At 46.7% G+C, this 13,465-nt stretch overlaps 1 protein-coding gene across 3 annotated transcripts in view; it reads right to left on the bottom strand.

Moving 5' to 3' along the window:
* The window catches only part of Pdzd2 (PDZ domain containing 2), a 381,914-nt gene that overhangs the window by 182,564 nt on the left and 185,885 nt on the right, over positions 1-13,465 (bottom strand). The window contains exon 1 of one of the 3 annotated variants that reach the window (XM_037209380.1): positions 5,313-6,421. The exons of the other annotated variants lie outside the window; for them this stretch is intronic. The gene's annotated coding sequence lies outside the window, so the exon portion shown is untranslated. Of the gene's footprint in view, positions 1-5,312; positions 6,422-13,465 lie in introns of those variants that run through there. 3 annotated transcript variants of the gene reach the window in all.

Below are 13,465 nucleotides of genomic sequence, written 5' to 3'. Positions count from 1 at the left end.
TGAGGAGAAGGTGGGACTCCAGCCTAGTTCTCCAGCTCTCTGCATGGGTTTTCTCCCTTATGATGCCCTCAGGTTGGAGGCTGGAGGCCAGTGTTTCCAGACAGCTACATGCAGAAGATGATGAGAGACCACTCTTTTGTATCTTTCTCTAAGAAATGAACAAACTCCACACAGATCTGTTGTCACACCTCATCACCCAGGGAGTCCTTTCCTTTATCTGACTCTGGGTTGTGGAATGAAGGTACCCTGACAGGATAGGCTGAGGCATCAGGGAGAATGGCCCCTCTTGGTCTACACGATTTTTCCACCACTCACCAGGCAACTTGGGGGGGGGGGAAGACTGAAGATGCCAATGAACAGGAACATGTTTCATAGAAGTCACAAACATGGAACCTTGTAAGCTAGAGAGCATCAACTATTCCGAAATACCCTTTGCCCCATGCTCCATCCAGTCACCGACAAATCAGTTCCAAATCGCTCCACCCGATAATCAACCCATATAGAGCCTAGGGCACCCTTCAGGTACAATGTGCGGCGTGGTCTGTTTGCCACAGGAGGAAACACAGGAGGAAAGACTGAGGAAAGTCTCAGGTGAAGCTGGGTACATCACCCGGGGACCACTCAGGAATGGCTAGAAGCTGAAAAGTTTGCAAGATGCTGGGCGAGCTGAACTAAGATAAAGCACATGGGAGAAAGAGCCAGCCGCTGCAGCAGGTTCTGGAAGCTGACAGGCACACAAACGAGCAGTAATCAACTGACAGTACCTGACTTCCAGATGAGAGCAAGCTGATCCTAGCACAACCTTGGGGAAGAGCCTGGAAGCCTGTTTATTGGCTTTCATCCCCAGCACCCCAGGGAGCCCTGGGAAGGAGGAGTACTGTGCACCAACCAGACAAGGGTACCCCCCAAATGCTGGTAGGCTGGCTGATGGTTAGTCTATGAAGCCAGGGGGTGGATCCCTGTATCATTTAGTCCTAGACTGCAGGTGAAGGTCTTCACTCTGCTGCCTCTTGTCTCTGTTGCGTCAGAGCAGCTCCAGACATGGCATCACCTGTTGTAGCTGGTGGGTGAGGAGCTACCATTACTCAGGAGAAGAGGTCTCCAGAGCAAATGTTATGGCTCCTTATTCCCTTCAGACTGCCACTGCAAGAGAGTCCCGGCTCACAGAGACTTCTCTCCACCTAGGCAGTTGCCCCAGGGAGGACAGTGCTTCTGTTGATGCGAGTTCTCCATTGACAACACCAGCCAGTCAATCTCCTGGAGGCCCTGGGATGCACTTTCAAGTCACTTAAAGAACTTAACAACCCTTCTGGCCTCGGCAAGACCCTATGCCGTTCAGTTACTGTGCAAACACACATGGAAAGTGGACCGTGCGCCAGGCATTGTGTGTTTGGAGACACTGCCCTGGGTCTCCCTAATGAAAAGAAAATGTTCCTCGGAATCAAGCCATCCGTTCAGACTTTCCAATTAGCATCTCAGAGACGGGTCAAGGATCATCAAACACGCTGGGAAAGCCTTCACCATGGAAGAGATTAAAAAAGAAAACAAACAGCTAAGGGGAAATCAGAGGAAACAGAGACAATGCAGGGGGGGAGAGAAGGACTTCAAAGACGCTGTCCCGAGGCCTGTGGAGCGGAGACACTTCTCATTCCTGAAACAATAATAGGAGGTTATTGTAAGACAACTCAGAACCTTCAGCAGCTCTTGGGATTTAGTGACTTGATGGCCAACATAAAACTGGGATATATGGTCTGGAGGACAAAATGAGGAAATTTCCCAAGAAGCAGAACTTAGAAAAAAAAAAAAAAAGGAAACAGGAAATGTAATAGAATGGGTAAGAGTTTAATGATTCCGTTCATAAAAACTTCCTCCAAATTAATGGTGCTCCAAAAGAGAGGAAGGGGACTCTTATTAAAAACAAAAAACAAACAAACAAAAAACTGTTCAGAACCAAAAGGCAGATTTTCCAGATTGAGATAGCTCATCAGAAGGCTAGATACACGGACACAGACTCTCGTCCAAGGCATATTACAATAAATCTTCATTATAAAGAGAAAGGATATTAAAAGACAGAGGAAAAAAATTCCTAGAGGGGGGAAATAGTTTCAAACACTAGGAAGAATAATGACAGCTGACTTATGAGCAAGCTGACCCATGAGCGGGAGACCGAGCCTAGGAAGAGCAACTTTCCAGATTCCAAGGGGGAGGGATTTCCACTGTGGAGTTCAAACCTAGCTCCACCTGACCATCAGCCTCTCAAAACACCGACTTCATATGCATGTTCTCTCGGGCACTTAAAAGGAAAAGAACAGCAAAGGCAAGGCTTGGGGGAGCTCACATGATAAAGGATGCCCATGAGAAGGAGGGAGATCACATCCCCAGCACAGGGACACATGGGTATGCTGGGATGGTGACAGTCTTGGAGGGTTAGTTCCTTCTCCTAAACTTAAAACATTCCTGCAGTCGTTTGGCTCATTGTGCCTACTGGTGAGTGAATCTCGATGCTTGACGCAGCCCAGCTTTGCTCAAGGGCAGCAAACCCAGAGTGCAATCAGAAGAGGACAACCTCTGCAAGAAAGATGAACCACGGGGCAGGGGCACCTACCACTTAAAAACGACTACCCATTTTCTGTATGTTGAAAGTGGCTGTCGGTGGGGCACAGAAACTGGGGCTGGTGAGGGGTAAGAAAATGATCGCTGTCCCTATTCTTGGACTGAGTATGGTGGGTGCATGCCTTTAATTCCAGCCCTTGGGAAGCAGAAGCCAGTCTGGTCTGCACAGCAAGTTCGAGGCCAGCCAAGGTGACATAGTGATACCCAGTCTCACTCAATCAATTTAATCAATGGCCTAAAGTTACTGGTGTACTTTGATGAAGAATAGCTCAGGCTTCCAACTGGATGCCAGAGTAGGAATCAGAAGCCACACAAGAATTGGGAAGAGCCCAGCCAGCTCCCTGGAGCACCCACCGAAGAAGGCAGGGCACCTTTGCCAGGCCAAAGCTCTGGAGAACTGATAGCCCAGTGAAGGCAGGGCTGAGCAGCATGTCCAAGAGACAGGGAGGAATGAAAACTCTTCAAGGGCTCTGCAGTGTGAGGACCTCAGGGTATCCAGACATTGACAGCAGCAGAGGCTGAGGAGAGTCTTCCCTGTGTGATGTGATGCTGGGTGATTTATGGGAGTGGGAAACAAACAGGAAGTATTGGTGTAGCTGCTAGTCCGTACTAGCTTCCTTCCACTATGAACTGTGGGGATATTGTACTCCCCAATATGTACACCTTAATAAACTTATCTGGGGCAGAGAACAGAACAGCTGCTAGATAGACATAGAGGCCAGAAAATGGTGGCACACACACACCTTTAATCCTAGCATTCTGGAGGCAGAGATCCATTCGGATCTCTGTGAGTTCAAAGCCACACTAGAAACAGCCAGGCATGGAGACACATGCATTTAATTCCAGGAAGTGATGGCAGGAAGCAGAAAGGTATATAAGGCATGAGGACCAGGAACTAGGTCTGTTAAGCTTTTAGCTTTTAGCAGCAGTTCAGCTGAGACCCATTCGGATGAGGACACAGAGGCTTCCAGTTTGAGGAAATGAGATCAGCTGAGGAATTGGCGAGGTGAGGTTGGCTGTGGCTGGTTCTGTTTCTCTGATCTTTCAGCTTTAACCCCAATACCTGGCTCCAGATTTGTTTTTATTAGTAAAACCTTTCAAGATTCAAGCTACAAGGGGCAAGGTGGGAGGGCCTAAATGGGCCCCCCAACAGTTACAGTTAAACTCAGCAGAGCAGGCTGAGAACCTTAGAACTGAGTTCATACAGGTTTTCCCCAACACTTCCAGCCCCCATATCCCATTTCAGTCTCCGGCTGGTCTATCCAGAAACTCTTTCTGGGGAGTAGGTAGGGGGACATGAGACAGGGTTTCTCTGTGTAGCCCTGGCTGTCCTGGAACTTGTCTCTGTAGTCCAGGCTGGCCTCGAACTCTGAGCTCTCTGCCTCCTGAGTGCTGGGATTAAAGGCGTGCACCACCACTGTCTGGCTAATTTTTTTTTTTCTATTTCTATACAACCCAATAGAGCCTCCTTTCACAAAGCTCTGACTGTCACCCCAGAGTCCCACAGCTGTTCCTAGAGCCCATGCAGGTATGACTGAAGGTCTGAGAATCTTACCTGACTTTATGATTCACCTATAATGTGATTTTAGGATTAAAAAAGTTATCACACAGTCTTTTATAGATTATACTTCCTATCATATTCAATTCAACCCATTTTGTGCAAAGAGAAATGGTTAAATTCTCAGAAACATAGTCTCTCTGGGGCTGGAGAGATGGCTCAGTGGTTAAGACCACTGGCTGCTCTTCCAGAGGTTCTGAGTTCAATTCCCAGCAAATGCATAGTGGCTCACAACCACCTGTGATGGGATCTGATTCCCTCTTCTGGTGTGCAGGAAGACAGAGCTCTCATAGACATAAATAAATAACCTTTTTTTTTTTCTTTAAGAAACTTTTCTCTGAAGATGACAGTTTCCTCCCTGCTTTACTCTTATCACTTGAAGTCATTTCACTCTCAGTGCTGCTCCACGGCCCACTACAGCAGGACTGTGCGATACAAAATGCCATCTTCAGCCAGAAGTTGTTCCCAACTATATTATCCATAATCCAATACTGGCGCCTTAGGTAGGGGGACCACCACTAGTCTGAGGCCAGCCTGGGCTACATACAGAGGGAGGCCCTGTCTCAGGAAAGCCAGACAAATACCCAAAACAGCAGCAGTTAAAAACCTATCCTCTTCCCAAGCATCCTTCCTTCAAAACAACAACAGAAAACTTTTAACTCCCGGGTAATCCAATCACAGCAGTTTGCGCATCAGTGAACAGGGCTGTTATCCAAGCACAGTGTTTAGTAATTTGCAGCAGTGATCTATCCCCAGAGATGACAGCCTCGTGTGTGGAAACATCCACAGGGACTAGCTTTGTTCTGCAAAAGGTAACCAGAAGCTAACCAAAAGCCAGGAGGAAGGTCCGAGGACCGTAGGACTGACACCCAGACTGCTTCAACCACACCACACCACACACACACACACACACACACACACACGTTGCCTCCTTTGACAAACCAGTTCCAAATCGCTGCTCCCAGTGAATACAAACCATCCCAGGCTAGCAAACGCCCGGCAGAAAGTCACAAGCCCGACAGGCAGCCGCTCATTCGGGGAGTCTGTGGCTCAATTCCCACATTGGCGGATCCAGCCTCTCTAGGCACCTCAGTCTGGATCAGATCTCCAGGCCTGGGCTTTTCCCCGTTAAGATTCTTACCTCCAGTTTCGAAGTCACTTCTGGAAGCTTTCTCTCAGACCTCTTTCCTCAGCAACTCCGGGAGCCTCGGGGGCAGGAGCAGCTGGCCTCCGGGTAATCCTCTGGGGCTGAGCTGAGCAAGTCCCAGAGAGCCGTCATTAGCCCGAGCACCTGCTGGCAGCCCCGGGCACCGGGCAAGCAGGGCGGGGCGGGCTTCACGGGGACGCTGCCCTCCCCAGGTCCCCCGGCTGTCCCGTGGCCCCGAGCCTCGGCTCCTGCTCCTGCAGGACGTCGCCAATGCTCCTCGCAGCGGGCTACGGATGTGCGGGAGGACCCCTCCCTGCTCGGCGGGTGGAAGGGGTTATGAAAAGGCTGTAATGCAATCCTAGCCCGACTCCTCACTTGTCAAAACTCCACGGCATTCCAGAGTCCTTTCCCCTTCACCCCGTCCTCTGCAGGGAAAAGGAAACCACCGGGAGGGTTGCATGGAGTTTGGGGTTTCTCTTTCAGACACTTTTGTTTACATCCCGTGAGCGGGAGCTTCCTGCGGTGAACTGGGAAAGACGCTCCCCCACTCCCCCGGCACCCAGATAACCCCACCCTGGCCGAAGTTCTCCTACACTCTAGGAAGCTGCAACTCCAAACATCATTTATTTCATGACCCCTCCGCTTCACCGTCAGCAGAAGCCTAGCTTCTTGTTGGGGTGGGGGAGCCCCTAACTAAAATCACAACTATCCTACCGGGCGGGATGTCAGGGAACTTTCCAGAAACTCCAAATCAGATTCCTTCTGCGGGAATAACCAAACTCACCACCCCTGAATTACAATCGCCAGTGACTGCACGGCTAAAGCATTTCCTTTATACCTTCTCCGCTCGCTCGCCTGCCCCTCCCACCTTCTGCGGGGCTCAGTCAACAAGTCATCCCCCGAGAGGCCCGCATGGGCTTGGGCGGCGCAGCCATCTCTCCAGCTGCAAACTGACGAGGAAGCCCGACCCACGAGCCCAACTTGTTTATGTCACACCCACCGAAGGCTTCCTGTCTTAAATTAATGAGAATGCAAGAACGACTTAGGAAAACAAGGTTTGCTTTTCTTTAAGTAGAAGAGAAGGCTCACGGGGCCCCGCCCCATCGTTCCATTGCTTTTCAAAAACCCCAATTGTATTTTATTCTCTGTTTCCATTCCTAACACTTGTTGAAACGTAAAAGCACTGCTGTGCCAAACCTCAAACCATTAACGAACTTTGGCTCAAACAAAACACATTTCACCTGGCTCTGGAGGGCTCCAACTTGGTGCTCCCAGGCAGAGTTGAGCTAGGGATAGAGAGAGCTCCTGAGGCTGAATGAAGGAATGTCAGCGCAAACAATCTATGCCTCCCTCCTGGGACTCGCACAGACAGGCACACACCCTCGCAGCGCCTTGGTTTGTATCAGAATCCTGCACAGTTTCACTTCATCCGGTGTCTTCCAGCTATCATTCTCTGCCTGGACATCCGGCAGCCCCTGAAAGTAAATGAGCTTTGCAACGGACCAATCTTTTGGAATTCGATGCAATTAATTATAATGGAGGAAGCCAAAGAAGGCTGCCCGTTCCCAGTACCATTACTGCCACTGGAATGGGTAATTAGAGCCTAGCAGAAGCCAGCCCACGTCAAGCCAGGGCTGGAAAGCTGCCCACTGCCAGAAGCTGCCCAGGAGCACACGGGTAAATAATCGCCACAATTACCAGCCCTCGGGTTACCCCCAGTCGGTTCATTCAGATCGGCACAAGAGAAACCGGAAAGAGGCAGGAATGCCAGGCTCTTTGACAGTTTATCTCAAAATGCTAGTCCCTGTAGCCAACACCACCTGGTGGAGGTCCCAGGAACACTGTGTGTGTTGGGAGACTAGCTTTGCTGGCCAGGGCCTCCAAAGACCTCATGATTTCAGAAAAGACTGGCTGCATCTCCACTCTTAACAGAAAAGTATCTTGCTTCTAGACGATAAACCTTTGTAAACTTTCTCCATCTGCAATTCCTTTCGGCCTGAGAAACTGTTATACAACCTTGGATATGTAAGTGTACAAATTAGATAAAGCAAACCAAGCATTTACTGGCAGCAAAGCATAAAGAAATGGATTTAAAACACTTCTTTGGTCTACATGTAATTTTATCATTTATTAAAGATGAAAGCAAATTGGTATGATAATGAGATACTGCTTTGTTTTTTACATAAAGCACTAAATTTTGGGTGGAAGATCTGGTATTTCAAGACACAGAGCATCCTCAGTATTTTTCAGAGTTGACTGATATTTTATAATCATCACTGCTGAGAATGCCGCTTCACATAAATATCAGGCCAGGCAGTGGTAGTGCACACCTTTAATCCCAGCACTCAGGAGGCAGAGTCAGGCGGATCTCTATGAGCTTGGGACCAGCCTGGTCTACATAGTGAGTTCCAAGCCAGTCTAGGCTATGTAGTGAGACCCTGTCTCTAAAAAAACAAACAAACAAAAATGATAGTATAAGATGGCAAAAGTATATTTAGGACCATTTTCAGAAGTTGCTAGAAATTCTGTCCTAATTCCAAGGCAGTGTTCATTTAATGAGTCTTATGAATCTCAGTTTAGCAACGTTAAGCAATAGGTTTTAAAATCAAACATTGTAATAGAATCCAATCCAAAGATAAACTAATTTGATGCTTATAGTCTAAGAAATGATTGTAGGAAATTTTTGACTGTTTTCTATGATTGAACCATTACATTTCTAGACAAGCAGGAAGCTTTTGTGTAGTCAAAACACCACAGTTCATAACATAAATAGTCTGAGTGGAGGTGTTTCAGCAGAGTCGTCGCTGTGTGGCACAATGACACACACACACAGTACAAAGTGCTTACGTTGTCATGTTGTATGATTGGAACCAAGAGTTCGGGGCTAGGTCAGCTTGTCATGTGCTGGTTGTCAAGAAAGGGGCCCCAAGTTTGCCCTCCAGCATCTATGTAAAAAAAGCAGATTGGTGCCGTGAGTGAGGCTGGAGACTGACATGGGGGACCCGTGGGGTTTGCTGGGCAGCCAGTCTAGCCTGATAGGTAAGCACAGGTCCCTGTAAAAGACCCCTAAAAAACCCAAGTTGGACAGCTCCAGGAGAACAACGTGTGTGTGTGTGTGTGTGTGTGTGTGTGTGTGTGTGTGTGTGTATGTGTGTGTGTGTGTGTGTGTGTGTGTGAGGGGGGGGCAGGGGGAGAGTTGGAGAAGATCAAAGATACACTGAAGTTATCAGATGCAACACAGGCAATCACCTCTGATTCTTTGAAGATTTGATTTTGAATTTATTTTTGGCCACTGGGCATTAGAACCTTTTACTATTTTCATTTTTTCCACTACCATGTGCCATGACCCACAGTTTAAGAAGCTGGGGCGTCATGGATGTTAACACTCCCTCCCCTCCCTTTTCCAGCTCTTTTGTCACAGGTAGACGCTTTAGTGGACACACTAGCATCCTTTCACATGACATCTCAGTATCTAACAAGTGTCATGGGCGCTAAGCTCAACTTGAATAATTTTCTAATAATAATTCCAATGGTACCTTTTCCTTTTTGAGTGTCTTTCTGGTTGAATTTCATGTGTCAGCTCTAGCTTTCTCCATGACTTTAATCTGGTATGGAATTTATGACAGGTAAATCAGTGCTACTTAAAGTCAGCTATAGCTTCAAGGATAATTCGAATAAATAGTTCTCTTCCCTACTGACTATCAGTTCAGGGCGTGTATGAGCTGGGGGATTAACAATTTGTCCACATCTGCATAATGTCTCAATTTCAGGAAAGCTTTGGAAAACATATGACATTCTCATCAGCCTGTCAGAAAGATAGGAACCGGCCTGTGTTTCCCGCCCCAGGCTCCACTCCTGACTGGAAAAGAGATCAATGGCTCGGTAAACAAAGGCGGACTTCAAGTATGCACCAGGATTTTTATCTTGGGTCTGGTTTCAATAATACTAGAAATCTTTTTGTGGACACCCAGAGACTATGAATAACATGAATCCAAGAGGGAAATCGCTGATGTGCTAAGAAGATCCAAAGCAGCTTCAACACATTAAGGAAATGGCTCATTAAAGACAGTTTGGGGGTTCAGCATGATGGCTGATTACAAAATTGTATCCTCGGGGGTGATAATCAGCAGGGACAGACACAAATGCGCTTAGTGTCTCCATTCAAGACAAACTGAAGGAGCAACCATCAAAGTGGGCCACGCGCTGACTAAGAACCTGCCTGGTGGATTGACAGGAAACAGGCGACCGCTGCTAGAATGTTCGCCATGGTGGAGAGCCACCATGAGAGCCAAGTGCACCACAGCTCCCTATTCCGTGATAACGAATTTGACAGCAGACACACTCTTGCAAGGGAGTATGTTCAGTCTGAGGTCCTCTACTTAACAGAAGATGTAGAGAGACTGGAAAAGTTCCAAGAGAGAACTGAAATGATTAAGGAGACAGAAAAATAGAACCTACGAGGCAAGGTTAAAGGACCTGGAGTTGTTTAGTCTGTGTGGGAAAAGTGCCCCAGGCAAACTTAACAGTCTTCTCCTATAAAGAGGATGCAGGCCAGCTGTTCTTCATCTCCACAAAGGACAGGAGAGGTAAGAGACTAAATACACCATCAAAACTTGGGTTAGATATGAAGACGTCTTGCTTATCCTACTACATACCAGCTTGACATCAGAACAGCCTCACATTGCATCACTGATGGTCTTCACTTCTCAGCCTCCATCCTTAGTGAGTCTTGCATGCTTAGGCAGAAGCTACATTGAAGACCTGCCCCCATTCCCTGCTAGAACGGCAGTGTTTCTCAGTTATTCCATCAAATGTGAGAGCAAAGGTCTTGGACTTCCGTGGATAATATTATTAACTCAAGAGAAAATGCCATGATCTACCCAACCTGGACCTTTACATTTGGGTGGGTACCTTAAGAATACACCCATCCTTGGTTATTGAACATAAGTATATAAAACATTAGTATATTGAACATAAGTATATTTCATGGATTCACTCATATGTAAACTGTTTAAACATACAGAAAGCATTGCTTCATCGACTTCATAGTTGATGATAACTGTGAATTACTAAGCTCTTACTATCATTCTGTTGGGCCTGTGCCCATTCTATTTCATGTATGCTATCTACCTCATTTAGGCTGCAGTATCTCTGTGAAGCAGCAGTAATTACTGGTTCTATGTAACACAAAGAAACTGAGTCACAAAGAGGTTGAGTAACATCGTGAGTGCTGGAGTCCCAGTTCAAACCCATTTAGTCTGACTCAAAAGGGTGTGCTTAATTACCACACTACCACCTCCCATCATTAAGTGTTCATCCCCAGTCAGTGGGAGGAGACATGGAAAATAAAAACAAAAACAAAGTGTCCCAAGGTAAGCACGGACCAAGTCTAGAGAAGGAGAGGTCTTTTCCTAGTACAACCATGGAAGGCATGGATGGAGTCATTCCATGACAGAGAAGGTACACAGAGAAGGTATACAGAACTGAAGAATCCAAACAAACAAAACAAGAAACTGGGAGCTGGAGAGATGACTCAGCATTTAGGAGAACCTGATGCTCTTGCAGAGGACTGGGGTTCAGTTTTCAGCACCCATATGGTGGCTCACAATTGTCTGTTAACTCCAGTTCCAGGGAAGTCGGTGCCCTCTTCTGGCCTCCATAGGTAACACACACACATACACACACAGTGCACAGATACACAGTGTAGGCAACACACACACACACACACACACACACACACACACACATACATACACACACACACAGTGCATAGATACACAGTACAGGCAAAACACAAAATAAACAATCTTTAAAAACTGGTAATCATTCATTTAGAAGTTAACTTTACATAGCAGATGAGTAAATACTACTCTATTGTGTTGTAAGACCGACCCTAAGACAACTGAATTGGAAGGAGATTTCCAGGATGCTGGTGGGCAAGGTTCTGGTCAGTCATTTCCCAAGCTCTTATCCAATGTCCTCTATGAGTTTTCAAATCCAATGGTGTCTTTTGGTTTAGCATCCATGGGAACAAACAGGGTTGGGTCATATATTTCCCAGTGCTAGCTACTTTTAGATCAAAACAGGCTTTGTAAGGTTTATTGAGTCCTGTTGTTTATCAGCAAGGGAGAAGTCACATGAATGAAGCAGACATCAAAATGATTTTTAGAAAGGCAGATGAACTGCACACAAACACAAAATAAAAACCTTGATCCAAATCACTCCTAAAGACAGATATTTCCCATTAGGACAATTTATCCTGAGTCTATAAACAGAGAGAGGCATCATTATACAAGTGTTTGCTAGCAGATCTAAACCTTATGTAACTATAAAAAGCCCGAGAGAAACAGCAAGCGGAAATTCCCAGGAGATCACCAAGATCCCCCGTCACATTCAGGCCATGAGCTCTCCATAGATACAAAGCCAGTGTCAGCAGCTGATGCTGAGCAAGGCCCAGGGAGAAACCTCAGGATTCTGACACAGTGCTCATCAACTAACAATGCCAATCCTCCCCAGTCAGGCGACACATGGGGAGAGTGGTGCCTTACTGGCGTTCCAGATGTAGTTAACAGGAACAGGATGCCCGGAATCAAAAGGGTCTTCCGTCAGTGTCGGGCATATGGATAGATGCGTGAGTGACATCTCAAGAGATGCCCACATTGCCTCTTTCTCCCTTTGAAACCTTCTTGGTAAGATGACTTCAACACTACTTTTTGAGGCTCCCACAGAAGTACTGAACCATTTGCAATGGTAACCAACCTGAACATATCAACTTGTGATTTTTTTTTTCCATGCATATAGTAAGTAAGGGAAACTGTGGTGTCTATAGGACATCTTTGCAGGATGTGATTATTTACAGCAAGGATTCTCATCTCTAGTGAAGTACAACAGAATCAAATACTAAAAAGCCCAGCATCCATTGTCTACCTTCTAGACCCCAAGTTCTTTCCTAGGCCCACCACATTTTAACTCATGAAATTCTTATTCCAGGCTTGGCATCTTTTCATAATCTAGTGAAGTGAATTTTGCTTCACTTAAACAAAATACCTGAGGGAATTAACTTCTCAAGAGGAAAGGTTGATGCTGGCTCCTGGCTTTAACAAGTGCTGGTCCATGACTAGGTAGACTCATTGCTTCTAGGCCTTTGGTGTGGGTGGCACTGTTGGGAAGTGTTGATTGGATAGAACTGAGTTCCTCCTGGCCAGGAAGGATGAAAGAAAAAGCTTGGGCCTCACAATCTTTGGGGGCACGACACTAGTGACCCAGGTACTTCCTCCATACTACCCCGTGCTAAAGGTCCACAGGACCTAATATCTGGGGCCAATGTCTTTAACACATGGGCCTTTTCAGTCCCATGTAACATCTAAACTATAGCAGAGCATGCATTCCTGGGATGTTTTCTTTTTTCAGACAGTGAAACTGTGGGGCTTCTCACCACACACTGGTAAGCTGAGGATATGGGACTCAGAGCCTCTGTGGAAATCATGCCTGTTCTTAGTTGCTACACAGTGCTCTGCATCCAGATCTTATCTTGTGGCAAGTTCAGGGTCAGGCAGACCCATTGATATTAGACCTTTGGTGAGGGTGTGTAACTCACTGTACCAGTCAACCTGTCACCCACAAACACACAAAGACCATTCTGATGTCTTTAGAAGGTGTCTCCCCTCCCCTGCCCAGCCCATGGCTACCTCTCTCTTTCAAGCACTCCATCACTGATTTTTCTAATAAACTCATGGTAACTTACTTGGCTCTTACCACATCTCTCCAAACATCATCCCTGAGGGTTCTCTGTTTCTTTAGAGATGTTATGGAATGAGAAAGTCCAAATCACAGCGACTACCCACCAGGCTCTAGTGAGTAGTCCCCTACATTTCCTACTCTCATGGTCAACCTCTTCCATTTAGGCTTTTCAAAGAAGGGAGATTAAGTACAAAGGGTATATGGAGCATCTGGGATGCCGTCTTAGAAAGTAATCCTGGGGGCGCACCCAGGACCTATTTTGCATCATCCCCTCACTACATAAAGGACATGTGTAACATCTGGAGATGTTTCTGCAGTCATAACTGCAAGGAGGAGTGCTTCTGGTATCTCGTGGGTCAGGGACCTGGAATCCAGCTACATATATCCTCAAAAACACAGACCAGATT

This window comes from Peromyscus leucopus, chromosome 11 (genome assembly GCF_004664715.2).
Source record: "Peromyscus leucopus breed LL Stock chromosome 11, UCI_PerLeu_2.1, whole genome shotgun sequence".
In the NCBI taxonomy this organism is placed as follows: Eukaryota; Metazoa; Chordata; class Mammalia; order Rodentia; family Cricetidae; genus Peromyscus; species Peromyscus leucopus.
This window is presented reverse-complemented; position numbering and strand designations above follow the sequence as displayed.